The sequence below is a fragment of the Pristiophorus japonicus genome, unplaced genomic scaffold, assembly GCF_044704955.1.
Source record: "Pristiophorus japonicus isolate sPriJap1 unplaced genomic scaffold, sPriJap1.hap1 HAP1_SCAFFOLD_66, whole genome shotgun sequence".
NCBI lineage: Eukaryota > Metazoa > Chordata > Chondrichthyes > Pristiophoridae > Pristiophorus > Pristiophorus japonicus.
This window is the reverse complement of record NW_027254572.1, coordinates 1,885,300-1,901,486: the sequence shown is the minus strand read 5'-3', so window position 1 is coordinate 1,901,486 and position 16,187 is coordinate 1,885,300.

The window sequence follows — 16,187 nt, the reverse complement described above, 5'->3', positions numbered from 1 at the left end:
TCTCAGGTTGATATCTGTACACTGACTGGTGTCTCCCAGTCCCTCTCACTCAGGCAGATATCTGTACACTGACTGGTGTGTCTCAGTCCCTCTCTCACAGGCAGATATCTGTACACTGACTGGTGTCGCTCAGTCCCTCTCCCTCAGGGAGATATCTGTCCTCTGACTGATGTCTCTCAGTCTCTCTGTCTCTCAGGGAGATATGTGTACACTGACTGGTCACTCATTTCTCTCCACCAGGGAAATATCTGTAAACTGACTGGTTACTCTCAGTCCCTCCCTCTCATGTTGATATCTGTACACTGACTGGTGTCTCTCAGTCCACTCTCCCTCAGGGAGATATCTGTACACTGACTGGTTCCTCTCAGTCACTCTCTCGAAGGGACATATCTATACATTGACTGGTATATCTCAGTCCCTCTCCCCCAGCGATATAACTGTATACTGACAGGTCTCTCTCTCTCCCTCCTTCTCAGGGTGATATCTGTACACTGACTGCTGTCTCTCAGTCCCTCTCCCTCAGGAAGATATCTGTACACTGACTTGCGTCTCTCTGTCCCATTCTCTCAGCGAGATATCTGATAACTGAATGGTGTCTCTCATTCCCTCCCTCTCACGGAGATATGTGTACACTGACTGGTGTCTCGCAGTCCCTCTCTTTCAGGGAGATATCTGTACACTAACTGGTTTTCTCAGTCCCTCCCTCACATGTTGATATCTGTACACTGACTGTTGTTTCTCAGTCCCTCTCCATCAGGCATATATCTGTACACTGACTGGCGTCTCTCAGTCCCTCCCTCTCAGTGAGATATCTGTACACTGACTGGTGTCGCTCAGTCCCGCTCCCTCCGGGAGATATCTGTCCTCTGACTGGTCACTCAGTCCCTCTCCCCAAGGGAAATATCTGTACACTGAATCATGTCTCTCAGTCACTCTCTCTCAGGCATATATCTGTACACTGAATGGCGACCCTCAGTCACTCCCTCTCAAGGAGATATCTGTTGACTTATTGGTGTCTCTCAGCCCAATCTCCCTCCGGGAGATAGTTGTACACTGACTGGTGTCGCTCAGTCCATCTCCCACAGGGAAATATATGTCCTCTGACTGACGTCTCTCAGTCTCTCTGTCTCTCAGGGAGATATCTGTAAACTCACTGGTGTCTCTTCGTCCCTCTCCCTCAGGGAGATATCTCTACGCCAACTGGTTTCTCTCAGTCCCTCCATCTCAGGGTGATATCTGTACACTGACTGGTGCCTCTCAGTTTTTCTCCCTCAGGCAGATATCTGTACACTGACTGGTGCGTCTCAGTCCCTCTCCCGCAGGCAGATATCTGTACACTGACTGGCATCTCTTTTTCCCTCCCTCTCAGGGAGATATCTGTTCACTGACTGGTGTCGCTCAGTCCCTCTCCCTCAGGGAGATATCTGTCCTCTGATTGATGTATCTCAGTCTATCTGTCACTCAGGACGATATGTGTAAACTGACATGTCACTCATTCGTCTCCCCAGGGAAATATCTGTACACTGACTGGTTTCTCTCAGTCCCTCCCTCTCAGGTTGATATCTGTACACTGACTGGTGACTCTCGTCCAGTATCGCTCAGGGAGATATCTGTGCACTTACTGGTGTCTCTCAGTCCCTCTCCCTCAGTGTGATATCTGTACACTGACTGGAGTCTCTCAGTCCCCGTCGCTCAGACAGTTATCGGTACACTGACTGGCGTCTCTCAGTCCCTCCCTCTCAGGGAGATATCTATACACTGATTGGTATCTCTCAACCCTGCCTCTCAGGGACATATCTTTACACTGACTGATATATCTCAGTCCCTCTCCACCAGCTACATATCTGAATACTGACTGGTGTCTCTCAGTCCCTCTCCATCAGACATATATCTGTACACTGACTGGCGTCTCTCAGTCCCTCCCTCTAAGTGAGATATTTGTACACTGACTGGTGTCGCTCAGTCCCTCTCCCTCAGGGAGATATCTGTCCTCTGACAGATGTCTCTCAGTCTCTCTGTCTCCCAGGGAGATATCTGTAAACTGTCTGGTTACTCAGTCCCTCTCCCCCAGGGAAATATCTGTACACTGAATGGTGTCTCTCAGTCACTCTCTCTCTCAGGCATATATCTGTACACTGACTGGCGGCGCTTTGTCCGTCTCCCACAGGGAAATATATGTCCTCTGAATGATGTCTCTCAGTCTCTCTGTCTCACAGGGAGATATCTGTACACTCACTGGTGTCTCTTCGTACCTCCCTCTGAGTGAGATATCTGTACACTGACTGGTGTCTCTCAGACCCTCTCCCTCAGAGCCATATCTGTACACTGACTGGTGTCTCTCAGTACCTCTCTTCATGGTTATATCTGTACACTGACTGTTGTCTCTCAGTCCCTCTCCTCAGGGAGATATCTGTGCACTGACTGGTCTCTCAGTACCTGTCCCTCAGGGACATATCTGTACACTGACTGTTGTCTCTCAGTCCCTCTCCCTCAGAGAAATAATTGTACACTGTGTGGTGCCCCTCAGTCCCTCACTCTCAGGATGATATCTGTACACTGACTGGTGCCTCTCAATCCCTCTCACTCAGGGAGATATCTGTATACTGACTTGTGTGTTTCTCAGTACCTCTCTTTCCGGGAAGAATATGTGCGCTGACTGGTATCTCTCGTTCCCTTTCCCTCAGCTACATACCTGTACACTGACTGGTGTCTCTCAGTCCCTCTCCCTCAGGGAGATATCTATTCACTGACTGGTGTCTCTAAGTCCCGCATCCTCAGGCACATATCTGCACACTGACTGGTGTCTCTCAGTCCCTCCCTCTCAGGGCGATATCAGTAAACTGACTTGTGTCTCTCAGTCGCTCTCCCTCATTGAGATATCTGTACTCTGACTGGCGTCTCTGAATCCCTCACGCTCATGAAGATATCTGTACACTGACTTGTGTTTCTCAGTCACTCTCCCTCAGGGAGATATCTCTACACTGATTGTAGTCTCTCAGTCCGTCGCACTCAGGACACATCTGGACACTGAATGGTGTCTCTCAGACCCTCCCTCTCAGGGAGATATCTGTTCACTGACTGGTGTCGCTCAATCCCTCTCCCTCAGGGAGATATCTGCCCGCTGACTGATGTCTCTCAGTCTCTGTCTCTCAGGGAGATATGTGTACACTGACTGGTCACTCAGTTCTCTCCCCCAGGGAAATATCTGTACACTGACTGGTTTCTCTCAGTCCCTCCCTCTAATGTTGATATCTGTACACTGACTGGTGTCTCTCAGTCCACTCTCCCTCAGGGAGATATCTATACACTGACTGGTTCCTCTCAGTCCCTCTCTCGAAGGGACATCTCTGTACACTGACTGGTATATCTCAGTCCCTCTCCCCCAGCGACATAACTGTACACTGACTGGTCTCTCTCTCTCCCTTCCTCTCAGGGTGATATCTGTACACTGACTGCTGTCTCTAAGTCCCTCTCGCTCAGGGAGATATCTGTATACTGACTGGCGTCTCTCTGTCCCACTCTCCCAGGGAGATATCTGATAACTGAATTGTGTCTCTCATTCCCTCCCTCTCAATGAGATATCTGTACACTGACTGGTGTCTCGCAGTCCCTCTCTTTCAGGGACATATCTGTACACTGACTGGTTTCTCTCAGTCCCTCCCTCTCATTTTGATATCTGTACACTGACTGGTATCTCTCAGTCCTCCTCTCTCAGGGAGATATCTGTACACTGACTGGTGTCTCTCAGTCCCACTCTCTCATGGAGATATCTGATAACTGACTGGTGTCTCTCAGTCCCTCCCTCTCATGGAGATATCTGTACACTGACTGGTGTCTCTAAGTCCCGCATCCTCAGGGCCATATCTGCACACTGACTGGTGTCTCTCAGTCCCTCCCTCTCAGGGCGATATCAGTAAACTGACTTGTGTCTCTCAGTCGCTCTCCCTCATTGATATATCTGTACTCTGACTGGCGTCTCTGAATCCCTCACGCTCATGAAGATATCTGTACACTGACTTGTGTTTCTCAGTCACTCTCCCTCAGGGAGATATCTCTACACTGATTGTAGTCTCTCAGTCCGTCGCACTCAGGACACATCTGTACACTGAATGGTGTCTCTCAGACCCTCCCTCTCAGGGAGATATCTGTTCACTGACTGGTGTCGCTCAATCCCTCTCCCTCAGGGAGATATCTGCCCGCTGACTGATGTCTCTCAGTCTCTGTCTCTCAGGGAGATATGTGTACACTGACTGGTCACTCAGTTCTCTCCCCCAGGGAAATATCTGTACACTGACTGGTTTCTCTCAGTCCCTCCCTCTCATGTTGATATCTGTACACTGACTGGTGTCTCTCAGTCCACTCTCCCTCAGGGAGATATCTGTACACTGACTGGTTCCTCTCAGTCCCTCTCTCGAAGGGACATCTCTGTACACTGACTGGTATATCTCAGTCCCTCTCCCCCAGCGACATAACTGTACACTGACTGGTCTCTCTCTCTCCCTTCCTCTCAGGGTGATATCTGTACACTGACTGCTGTCTCTAATCCCTCTCGCTCAGGGAGATATCTGTATACTGACTGGCGTCTCTCTGTCCCACTCTCCCAGGGAGATATCTGATAACTGAATGGTGTCTCTCATTCCCTCCCTCTCACGGAGATATCTGTACACTGACTGGTGTCTCGCAGTCCCTCTCTTTCAGGGACATATCTGTACACTGACTGGTTTCTCTCAGTCCCTCCCTCTCATTTTGATATCTGTACACTGACTGGTATCTCTCAGTCCTCCTCTCTCAGGGAGATATCTGTACACTGACTGGTGTCTCTCAGTCCCACTCTCTCATGGAGATATCTGATAACTGACTGGTGTCTCTCAGTCCCTCCCTCTCATGGAGATATCTGTACACTGACTGGTGTCTCTCAGTCCCACTCTCTCAGGGAGATATCTGATAACTGACAGTTGTCTCTCAGTCCCTCCCTCTCACGGAGATATCTGTACACTGACTGGCGCCTCTCTGTCCCTCTCTCTCAGGGAGATATCTGTGCAATGACTGGTGCTTTTCTGTCCCACTCTCTCAGAGAGATATCTGATAACTGACTGGTGTCTCTCAGTACCTCCCTCTCACGGAGACATATGTTCATTGACTGGTGTCTCGCAGTCCCTCCCTCTCAGGGTAATATCTGTAAACTGACTGGTGTCTCTGAGTCCTCTCCCTCAGGGAGACATCTATACACTATCTGGTTTCTCTCAGTCCCTCTCCCTCAGGGAGACATCTGTACACTGAGTGGCATCTCTCAGTTGCTCCCTCTCAGGGAGATATCTGTCCACTCACTGGCGTCTCTCAATCCCTCTCCCTGAGAGAGATATCTGTATACTGACTGGTTTATCTCCTTCCCTCTCTCTCAGGGACATATCTGTACACTCACTGGTATATCTCAGTCCCTCTCCCCCAGCGACATAACTGTACACTGACTGGTCTCTCTCTCTCCCTCCCTCTCAGGGTGATATCTGTACACTGACTGCGGTCTCTCAGTCCCTCTCCCTAAGGCAGATATCTGTACACTGACTGGCGACTCTCTGTCCCTCCCTCTCAGGGAGATATCTGTGCACTGACTGGTGCTTTTCTGTCCCACTCTCTCAGGGAGATATCTGATAATTGACTGGTGTTTCTCAGTCCCTCCCTCTCACGGAGATATCTGCACACTGACTTGTGTCTCGCAGTCCCTCTCTTTCAGGGACATATCTGTACACTGAATGTTATCTCTCAGTCCCCCTCCCTCAGGGAGATATCAGTACACTGACTGGTGTATCTATATCCCAATCTCTCAGGGAGATATCTGATAACTGACTGCTGTCTCTCAGTACCTCTCTCTCACGGAGAAATCTGTTCACTGACTGGTGTCTCTCAGTCCCTCTCTCTCACGGAGAAATCTGTTCACTGACTGGTGTCTCTCAGTCCCTCTCTCTCAGGGTAATATCTGTACACTGACTGGTGTCTCTCAGTCCCTCTCCCTCAGGGAGACATCTATACACTGTATGGTTTCTCTCAGTCCCTCTCCCTCAGGGAGATATCTGTACACTAAGTGGTATCTCTCAGTTGCTCCCTCTCAGGGAGATATCTGAACAATCACTGGGGTCTCTCAATTCCTCTCCCTAAGAGAGAGATCTGTATACTGACTGGTGCTTCTCGGTCCCACTCCCTCAGGGACATAGAAACATAGAACCATAGAAAATAGGTGCAGGAGTAGGCCAATCGGCCCTTCTAGCCTGTCCCGCCATTCAATGAGTTCATGGCTGAACATGCAACTTCAGTACCCCATTCCTGCTTTCTCGCCATACCCCTTGATCCCCCTAGTAGTAAGGATTACATCTAAAAGCTTTTTGAATATATTTAGTGAATTGGCCTCAACAACTTTCTGTGGTAGAGAATTCCACAGGTTCATCACTCTCTTAGTGAAGAAGTTTCGCCTCATCTCGATCCTAAATGGCTTACCCATTATCCTCAGACTGTGACCCCTGGTTCTGGACTTCCCCAACATTGGGAAATTCTTCCTGCATCTAACCTGTCCATACCCATCAGAATTTTAAACGTTTCTATGAGGTCCCCTCTCATTCTTCTGAATTCCAGTGAATACAAGCCCAGTTGATCCTTTCTTTCTTTATAGGTCTGTCCCGCCATCCTGGGAATCAGTCTGGTGAGCCTTCGCTAAACTCCCTCAAAAGCAAGAATGTCCTTCCTCAGGTTAGGTGACCAAAACTGTACACAATACTCCAGGTGTGGCCTCACCGAGGCCCTATACAACTGTAGCAACACCTCCCTGCCCCTGTACTCAAATCCCCTCGCTATGAAGGTCAACATGCCATTTGCTTTCTTAACCGCCTGCTGTACCTGCATGCCAACCTTCAATGACTGATGTACCATGACACCCAGGTCTCGTTGCACCTCCCCTTTTCCTAATCTGTCACCATTCAAATAATAGTCTGTCTCTCTGTTTTTACCACCAAAGAGGATAACCTTACATTATCCACATTATAATTCATCGGCCATGCATTTGCCCACTCACCGAACCTATCCAAGTCACTCTGCAGCCTCATATCATCCTCCTCACAGCTCACACTGTCACCCAATTTAGTGTCATCCGAAAATTTGGAGATACTGCATTTAATCCCCTCGTCTAAATCATTAATGTACAGTGCAAGCAGCAGGGTCACCAGCACAGAACCTTGCGATAACCCACTAGTCACTGCCTGCCATTCTGAAAAGTATCCATTTACTCCTCCTCTTTGCTTCCTGTCTGACAACCTGTTCTCAATCCATGTCAGCTCACTATCCCCAATACCATGTGCTTTAACTTTGCGCATTAATCTCTTGTTTGGGACCTTGTCGAAAGCCTCCTGAAAGTCCAAATATACCACATCAACTGGTTCTCCCTTGTCCACTCTACTGGAAACATCCTCAAACAATTCCAGTAGATTTGTCAAGCATGATTCCCCTTTCACAAATCCATGCTGACTTGGACCTATCATCTCACCTCTTTGGAAATGAGCTGCTATGATATCCTTAATAATTGATTACATCATCTTACCCATTACCGAGGTCAGGCTGACTGGTCTATAATTCCCTGTTTTCTCTCTCCCTCATTTTTTTAAAAGTGGGGTTACATTGGCTACCCTCCACTTGAAGGGAACCGATCCAGAGTCAATGGAATGTTGGAAAATGACTGTCAATGCATCCGCTATTTCCAAGGCCTCCTCCTTAAGCACTCTGGGATGCAGTCCATCAGGCCCTGGGGATTTATCGGCCTTCCATCCCATCAATTTTCCCAGACAATTTCCCTTAATAATAAGCATTTCCCTCAGTTCCTCCTCCTTACTAGACCCTCTGACACCTTTCATATCCGGAAGGTTGTTAGGGTCCTCCTTAGTGAATACCGAACCAAAGTAGTTGTTCAATTCGTCTGCCATTTCTTTGTTCCACGTTATGACTTCCCCTGATTCTGACTGCAGGGGACCTCCATTTGTCTTTACTAACCGTTTTCTCTTTACATATCTATAGAAACTTTTGCAATCCGTCTTAATGTTCCCTGCAAGCTTCCCCTCGTACTCCATTTTCTCTGCCCTAATCAAATCCTTTGTACTCCTCTGCTGAGTTCTAAATTTATCCCAGTCTCCGGGTTCGCTGCTATTTCTGGCCAATTTGTATGCCACTTCCTCGGCTTTAATACTATCCCTGATTTCCCTTGATAGCCACGGTTGAGTCACCCTGCCTTTTTTATTTTTACGCCAGACAGGAATGGACAATTGTTGTAGTTCATCCATGCGGTCTCTAAATGTCTGCCATTGCCCATCCACAGTCAACCCCTTAAGTATAATTCGCCAATCTATCCTAGCCAATTCACGCTTCATACCTTCAAAGTTACCCTTCTTTAAGTTCTGGACCATGGTCTCTGAATTAATTGTTTCATTTTCCATCCTAATGCAGAATTCCACCATATTATGATCACTCTTCCCCAAGGGGCCTCGCAAAACGAGATTGCTAATTAATCATATTTCATTACTCAACACCCAGTCTAAAATGGCCTCCCCCCTAGTTGGTTCCTCGACATATTGGTCGAGAAAACCATCCCTTATGCACTCCAGGAAATCCTCCTCCACCGTATTGCTTCCAGTTTGGTTAGCCCAATCTATGTGCAAATTAAAGTCACCCATTATAACTGCTGCACCCTTATTGCATGCACCCCTAATTTCATGTTTGATACCCTCGCCAACATCACTACTACTGTTTGGAGGTCTGTATACAACTCCCAATAAGGTTGTTTTGCTCTTTGGTGTTCTGCAGCTCTACCCATATAGATTCCACATCATCCAAGCTGATGTGTTTCCCAACTATTGCATTAGTCTCCTCTTTAACCAGCAATGCTACCCCACCTCCTTTTCCTTTTATTCTATCCTTCCTGAGTGCTGAATACCCCTGAATGTTGAGTTCCCAGCCCTGATCACCCTGGAGCCACGTCTCCATAATCCCGATCTCAACATATTTGTTAACATCTATTTGCACAGTTAATTCATCCAACTTATTACGGATACTCCTTGCATTAAGTCACAAAGCCTTCAGGCTTGATTTTTAACACCCTTTATCCTTTTAGAATTTTGCTGCACAGTGGCGCTTTTTGTTCTTTGCCTTGCGTTTCTCTGCTCTCCACGTTTCCTCATCTCCTTTTGCTTTTGTCTCCTTTTTGTTTCCCTCTGTCTCCCTGCATTGGTTCCCATCCCCCTGCCATATTAGTTTAAATCCTCCCCAACAGCATGAGCAAACACTCCCCCTAGGACATTGGTTCCGGTCCTGCCCAGGTGCAGACGGTCCGGATTGTACTGGTTCCACTTCCCCCAGAACCGGTTCCAATGCCCCAGGAATTTGAATCCCACCCTGCTGCACAACTGCTCAAGCCATGTATTCATCTGCGCTATCCTGCGATTTCTACTCTGACTCGCACGTGGCACTGGCAGCAATCCCGAGATTACTACTTTATAGTCTGACCTAGAAACCAGAAACTGAACAACTGACCACAGTCTTACCTAGAAACCAGAAACTGACTAAATGACTACAGTCTGACCTAAAAACCACAAACTGACCAACAGACCACATTCTGTCCCAGCAAACAGTAACTGACCAACTGACCACAATTTGACCTAGAAACCATAAACTCACCAAGTGATCACAGTCTGACCGAGAAACCAGAAACTGACCAATTGAACACATTATGACCAAGAAACCAGAAACTGACCAACAGACCTCAGGTTGAAATAGGAACCAGAAACTGACCAACTGACCACAGGCTTACCTAGCAACCACAAAGTGACCAACAGGCCACATTCTGTCCCAGCAAACAGTAACAGACCAACTGACCACAGTCTGACCTAGAAACCAAAAACTGACCAATTGAACACATTCTGAGCAAGAAACCAGAAACTGCCCGACTGACCACAGTCTGACCTAAAACCCAGAAACTGTCCAACTGACCAGAGTCTCACCTAGAAACCAGAAACTGACCAACTAACCACAGTCTGACCGAGAAACCAGAAACTGAGCAACTGACCACAGTCTGACCAAGACAACATGTAACTGACTAACTGACCTCAGTCTGTCCTAGCAACCACACACTGACCAACAAGCCACATTCTGTCACAGCAGCCAGTAACTGACCACAGTCTGACCTAGAAACCAGAAACTGACCAACTGACCACAGTCTGAACTATAAACCAGAAACTGACCACATAACCTCAGTCTGAAAGAGAAACCAGAAACGGAGCAACTGACCACAGTCTGAATTAGGAACCAGAAACTGAACAACTGACCACAGACTGACCTAGAAACCAGAAACTGACGAAGTGACCACAGTCTGACCTGCAAACCAGTAACTAACCAACTGACCAAAGTATTACCTAGAAACCAGTGACTGACCAACTGATCACAGTCTGACCCAGAAACCAGGAACTGACCAACTGACCAAAGTCTGACCTAGACAACCCGAAACTGACCAACTGACCAAAGTCTGAACTAGAAAACAGAAACTGTCCAACTGACCACAGTCTGACCTAGAAACCGAAACAGACGAACTGACCACAGACTAACTGAGAAACCAGAAACTGACAAACTGATCACAGTCTGAACTAGGAACCAGAAACTGACCAACTGACCATAGTCTGACCGAGAAACCAGAAAAAGACTAATTAATCACAATCTGACGGAGAAACCAGAAACTGACAAAATGTCCACAGTCTGACCAAGAAACCTGGAACTAACCAACTGACCACAGTCTGACCGAGACAACATGAAACTGTCAAACAGGCCACATTCTTACCTAGCAATCAGTATCTGACCAACTGACCACAATCTGACCTAGAAACCCGAAACTTACCAACTGACCACAGTCTGACCTCGAAACCAGAAACTGTCCAACTGACCACATACTAAACTCGAAACCAGAAACTGACCAACTGACCACAGTCTGACCGAGAAACCAGAAATGGACCAACTGACCACAGTCTGACCTAGGAACCAGAAACTGATCAACTGAACACAGGCTGACCGAGGCAACATGAAAGTGACCAACTGACCACAGTCTGACCTAGAAACCAGAAACTGACCAACTGACCACAGTCTGATCTAGAAACCAGAAACTGACCAACTGACCACAGTCTGACCTAGAAACCAGCAACTAACCAACTGACCAAAGTATTACCTAGCAACCAGTGATTGACCAACTGACCACATTCTGAGCAAGAAACCAGAAACTGCCCAATTGACCACAGTCTGACTTAAAACTATAAACTGTCCAACTGACCAGAGTCTCACCTAGAAACCAGAAATTGACCAACTAACCACAGTCTGACCGAGAAACCAGAAACTGATCAACTGACCAAAGTCTGACCAAGACAACATAAAACTGACCAACTGACCCCAGTCTGACCTAGCAACCACAAACTGACCAACAAGCCACATTCTGTCACAGCTGCCAGTAACTGACCACAGTCTGACCTAGAAACCAGAAATTGACCAACTGACCACAGTCTGAAATGTAAACCAGAAACTGACCAACTAACCTCAGTCTGAACGAGAAACCAGAAACGGAGCAACTGGACACAGTCTGAATTAGGAACCAGAAACTGAACAACTGACCACAGACTGACCTAGAAACCATAAACTGTCCAACTGACCAGAGTCTCACCTAGAAACCAGAAATTGACCAACTAACCACAGTCTGACCGAGAAACCAGAAACTGATCAACTGACCAAAGTCTGACCAAGACAACATAAAACTGACCAACTGACCCCAGTCTGACCTAGCAACCACAAACTGACCAACAAGCCACATTCTGTCGCAGCTGCCAGTAACTGACCACAGTCTGACCTAGAAACCAGAAATTGACCAACTGACCACAGTCTGAACTGTAAACCAGAAACTGACCAACTAACCTCAGTCTGAACGAGAAACCAGAAACGGAGCAACTGGCCACAGTCTGAATTAGGAACCAGAAACTGAACAACTAAACACAGACTGACCTAGAAACCAGAAACTGACGAAGTGACCACAGTCTGACCTAGAAACCAGCAACTAACCAACTGACCAAAGTTATACCTGCCAACCAGTGACTGACCAACTGATCACAGTCTGACCCAGAAACCAGGAACTGACCAACTGACCACAGTCTGACCTAGACAACCCGAAACTGACCAACTGACCAAAGTCTGACCTAGAAAACAGAAACTGACCAACTGACAACAAGCTTAACTAGCAACCACAAACTGACCAACAGGCCACATTCTGTCCCAGCAAACAGTAACAGACCAACTGACCACAGTCTGACCTAGAAATCAAAAACTGACCAATTGACCACATTCTGAGCAAGAAACCATAAACTGCCCAACTAACCACAGTGTGACCTAGAAACCAGAAACTGACCAACTGACCACAGTCTGAACTATAAACCAGAAACTGACCAACTAACCTCAGTCTGAACGAGAAACCAGAAACGGAGCAACTGACCACAGTCTGAATTAGGAACCAGAAACTGAACAACTGACCACAGACTGACCTAGAAACCAGAAACTGACAAAATGTCCACAGTCTGACCAAGAAACCTGGAACTAACCAACTGACCACAGTCTGACCGAGACAACATGAAACTGTCAAACAGGCCACATTCTTACCTAGCAATCAGTATCTGACCAACTGACCACAGTCTGACTTAGAAACCAGCAACTGACCAACTGACCACAAACTGACTGAGAAACCCGAAACTGACCAACTGACCACAGACTGACCTCGAAACCAGAAACTGTCCAACTGAACACATACTAAACTCGAAACCAGAAACTGAACAACTGACCGCAGTCTGACCTAGAAACCAGAAATTGACCAACTGACCACAGTCTGACCTAGGAACCAGAAACGGATCAACTGAACACAGGCTGACCGAGGCAACATGAAACTGACCAACTGACCACAGTCTGACCTAGAAAACAAAAACTGACCAATTGACCACATTCTGAGCAAGAAACCATAAACTGCCCAACTAACCACAGTCTGACCTAGAAACCAGAAACTGACCAACTGACCACAGTCTGAACTATAAACCAGAAACTGACCAACTAACCTCAGTCTGAACGAGAAACCAGAAACGGAGCAACTGACCACAGTCTGAATTAGGAACCAGAAACTGAACAACTGACCACAGACTGACCTAGAAACCAGAAACTGACGAAGTGACCACAGTCTGACCTGGAAACCAGTAACTAACCAACTGACCAAAGTATTACCTACCAACCAGTGACTGACCAACGGATCACAGTCTGACCCAGAAACCAGGAACTGACCAACTGACCACAGTCTGACCTAGACAACCCGAAACTGACCAACTGACCAAAGTCTGAACTAGAAAACAGAAACTGACCAACTGACCACAGTCTGACCTCGAAACCGAGCAGACGAACTGACCACAGCCTAACTGAGAAACCAGAAACTGACAAACTGATCACAGTCTGAACTAGGATCCAGAAACTGACCAACTGACCACAGTCTGACCGAGAAACCAGAAAAAGACTAATTAATCACAATCTGACCGAGAAACCAGAAACTGACAAAATGTCCACAGTCTGACCAAGAAACCTGGAACTAACCAACTGACCACAGTCTGACCGAGACAACATGAAACTGTCAAACAGGCCCCATTCTTACGTAGCAATCAGTATCTGACCAACTGACCACAGTCTGACTTAGAAACCAGCAACTGACCAACTGACCACAATCTGACTTAGAAACCCGAAACTGATCAACTGACCACAGACTGACCTCGAAACCAGAAACTGTCCAACTGAACACATACTAAACTCGAAACCAGAAACTGACCAACTGATCACAGTCTGACCTAGAAACCAGAAATTGACCAACTGACCACAGTGTGACCTAGGAACCAGAAACGGATCAACTGAACACAGGCTGACCGAGGCAACATGAAACTGACCAACTGACCACAGTCTGACCTAGAAACCAGAAACTGACCAACTGACCACAGTCTGATCGAGAAACCAGAAACTGACCAACTGACCACAGTCTGATCTAGAAACCGGAAACTCACCAACTGATCACAGTCTGACCTAGAAACCCGAAACTGACCAACTGACCACACTCTGACCTAAAAACCAGGATCTGACCAACTGACCACAGTCTCACCTAAAAACCAGAAACTGACCAATTGACCACATTATGACCAAGAAACCAGAAACTGACCATCAGACCTCAGTCTGACATAGGAAACAGAAACTGAACAACTGATCACAGTCTTACCTAGCAACCACAAACTGACCAACAGGCCACATTCTGTCCCAGCAAACAGTAACAGACCAACTGACCACAGTCTGACCTAGAAACCAAAAACTGACCAATTGACCACATTCTGACCAAGAAAGCAGAAACTGCCCAACTGACCGAAGTCTGACCTACAATCCAGAAACTGTCCAACTGACCACATTCTGACCGAGAAACCAGAAACTGACCAACTGACCGCAGTCTGACCAAGACAACATAAAACTGACCAACTGACCTCAGTCTGACCGAGCAACCACAAACTGACCAACAAACCACATTCTGTCGCAGCAGCCAGTAACTAACCACAGTCTGACCTAGAAACCAGGAACTGACCAACTGATCACAAACTGATCTAGAAAACAGAAACTGACCAACAAACCACAGTCTGAACGAGAAACCAGAAACTGACCAACTAACCAAAGTCTGAACGAGAATCCAGAAATGGAGCAACTGATCACAGTCTGAATTAGGAACCAGAAACTGAACAACTGACCACAGACTGACCTAGAAACCAGAAACTGACGAAGTGACCACAGTCTGACCTAGGAATCAGAAACTGACGAACTGACCACAGTCTGACCTACAAACCAGAAATTGAACGACTGAGCACAGTTTGACCAAGAAACCAGCAACTAACCAACTGATCAAAGTGTTACCTAGCAACCAGTGACTGACCAACTGATCACAGTCTGACCCAGAAACCAGGAACTGACCAACTGACCACGGTCTGACCTAGACAACACGAAACTGACCAACTGACCAAAGTCTGACCTAGAAAATAGAAACTGACCAACTGACCGCAGTCTGACCTAGAAACCGAAACAGACCAACTGACCACAGTCTAACTGAGAAACCAGAAACTGACAAACTGATCACAGTTTGAACTAGGAACCAGAAACTGACCAACTGACCACAGTCTGACCTAGAGACCAGAAAAAGACTAATTAACCACAATCTGACCGAGAAACCAGAAACTGACAAAATGTCCACCGTCTGACCCTGAAACCTGGAACTATCCCGCTGACCTCAGTCTGACCGAGACAACATGAAACTGACCAACTGACCACAGTCTGGCCTAGAAACCAGAAACTGAGCAACTGACCACAATCTGACCTCGAAACCAAAAACTGACCAAATGACCACATTCTGACCTAGCAACCACAAACTGTCAAACAGGCCACATTCTTACATCGCAATCAGTATCTGACCAACTGACCACAGGCTGACGTAGAAACCAGCAACTGACCAACTGACCACAATCTGACCTAGAAACCAGAAATTGACCAACTGACCACAGTCTGAACTCGAAACCAGAAATTGTCCAACTGACCACATACTAAACTCGAAACCAGAAACTGACCAACTGACCACAGTCTGACCTAGAAACCAGAAATGGACCATCTGGCCACAGTCTGATATAGGAACCAGAAACTGATCAACTGAACACAGGCTGACTGAGGCAACATGTAACTGACCAACTGACCACAGTCTGACCAAAAACCAGAAACTGACCAACTGACCACAGTCTGATCTAGAAACCAGAAACTGACCAACTGACCGCAGTCTAACCGAGAAACCAGAAACTGACCAACTGACATCAATCAGACCTTGAAACCAAAAACTGACCAAATGACCACAGTATGACCTAGCAACCATAAACTCTCAAACAGGCCACATTCTGACCTAGCAACCAGTATCTGCCCAACTGACCACAGTCTGATGTAGAAGCCAGCAACTGACCAACTGACCACAATCTGACCTAGAAACCCGAAACTGACCAACTGACCATATTCTTAACTGGAAACCAGAAACTGACCAACTG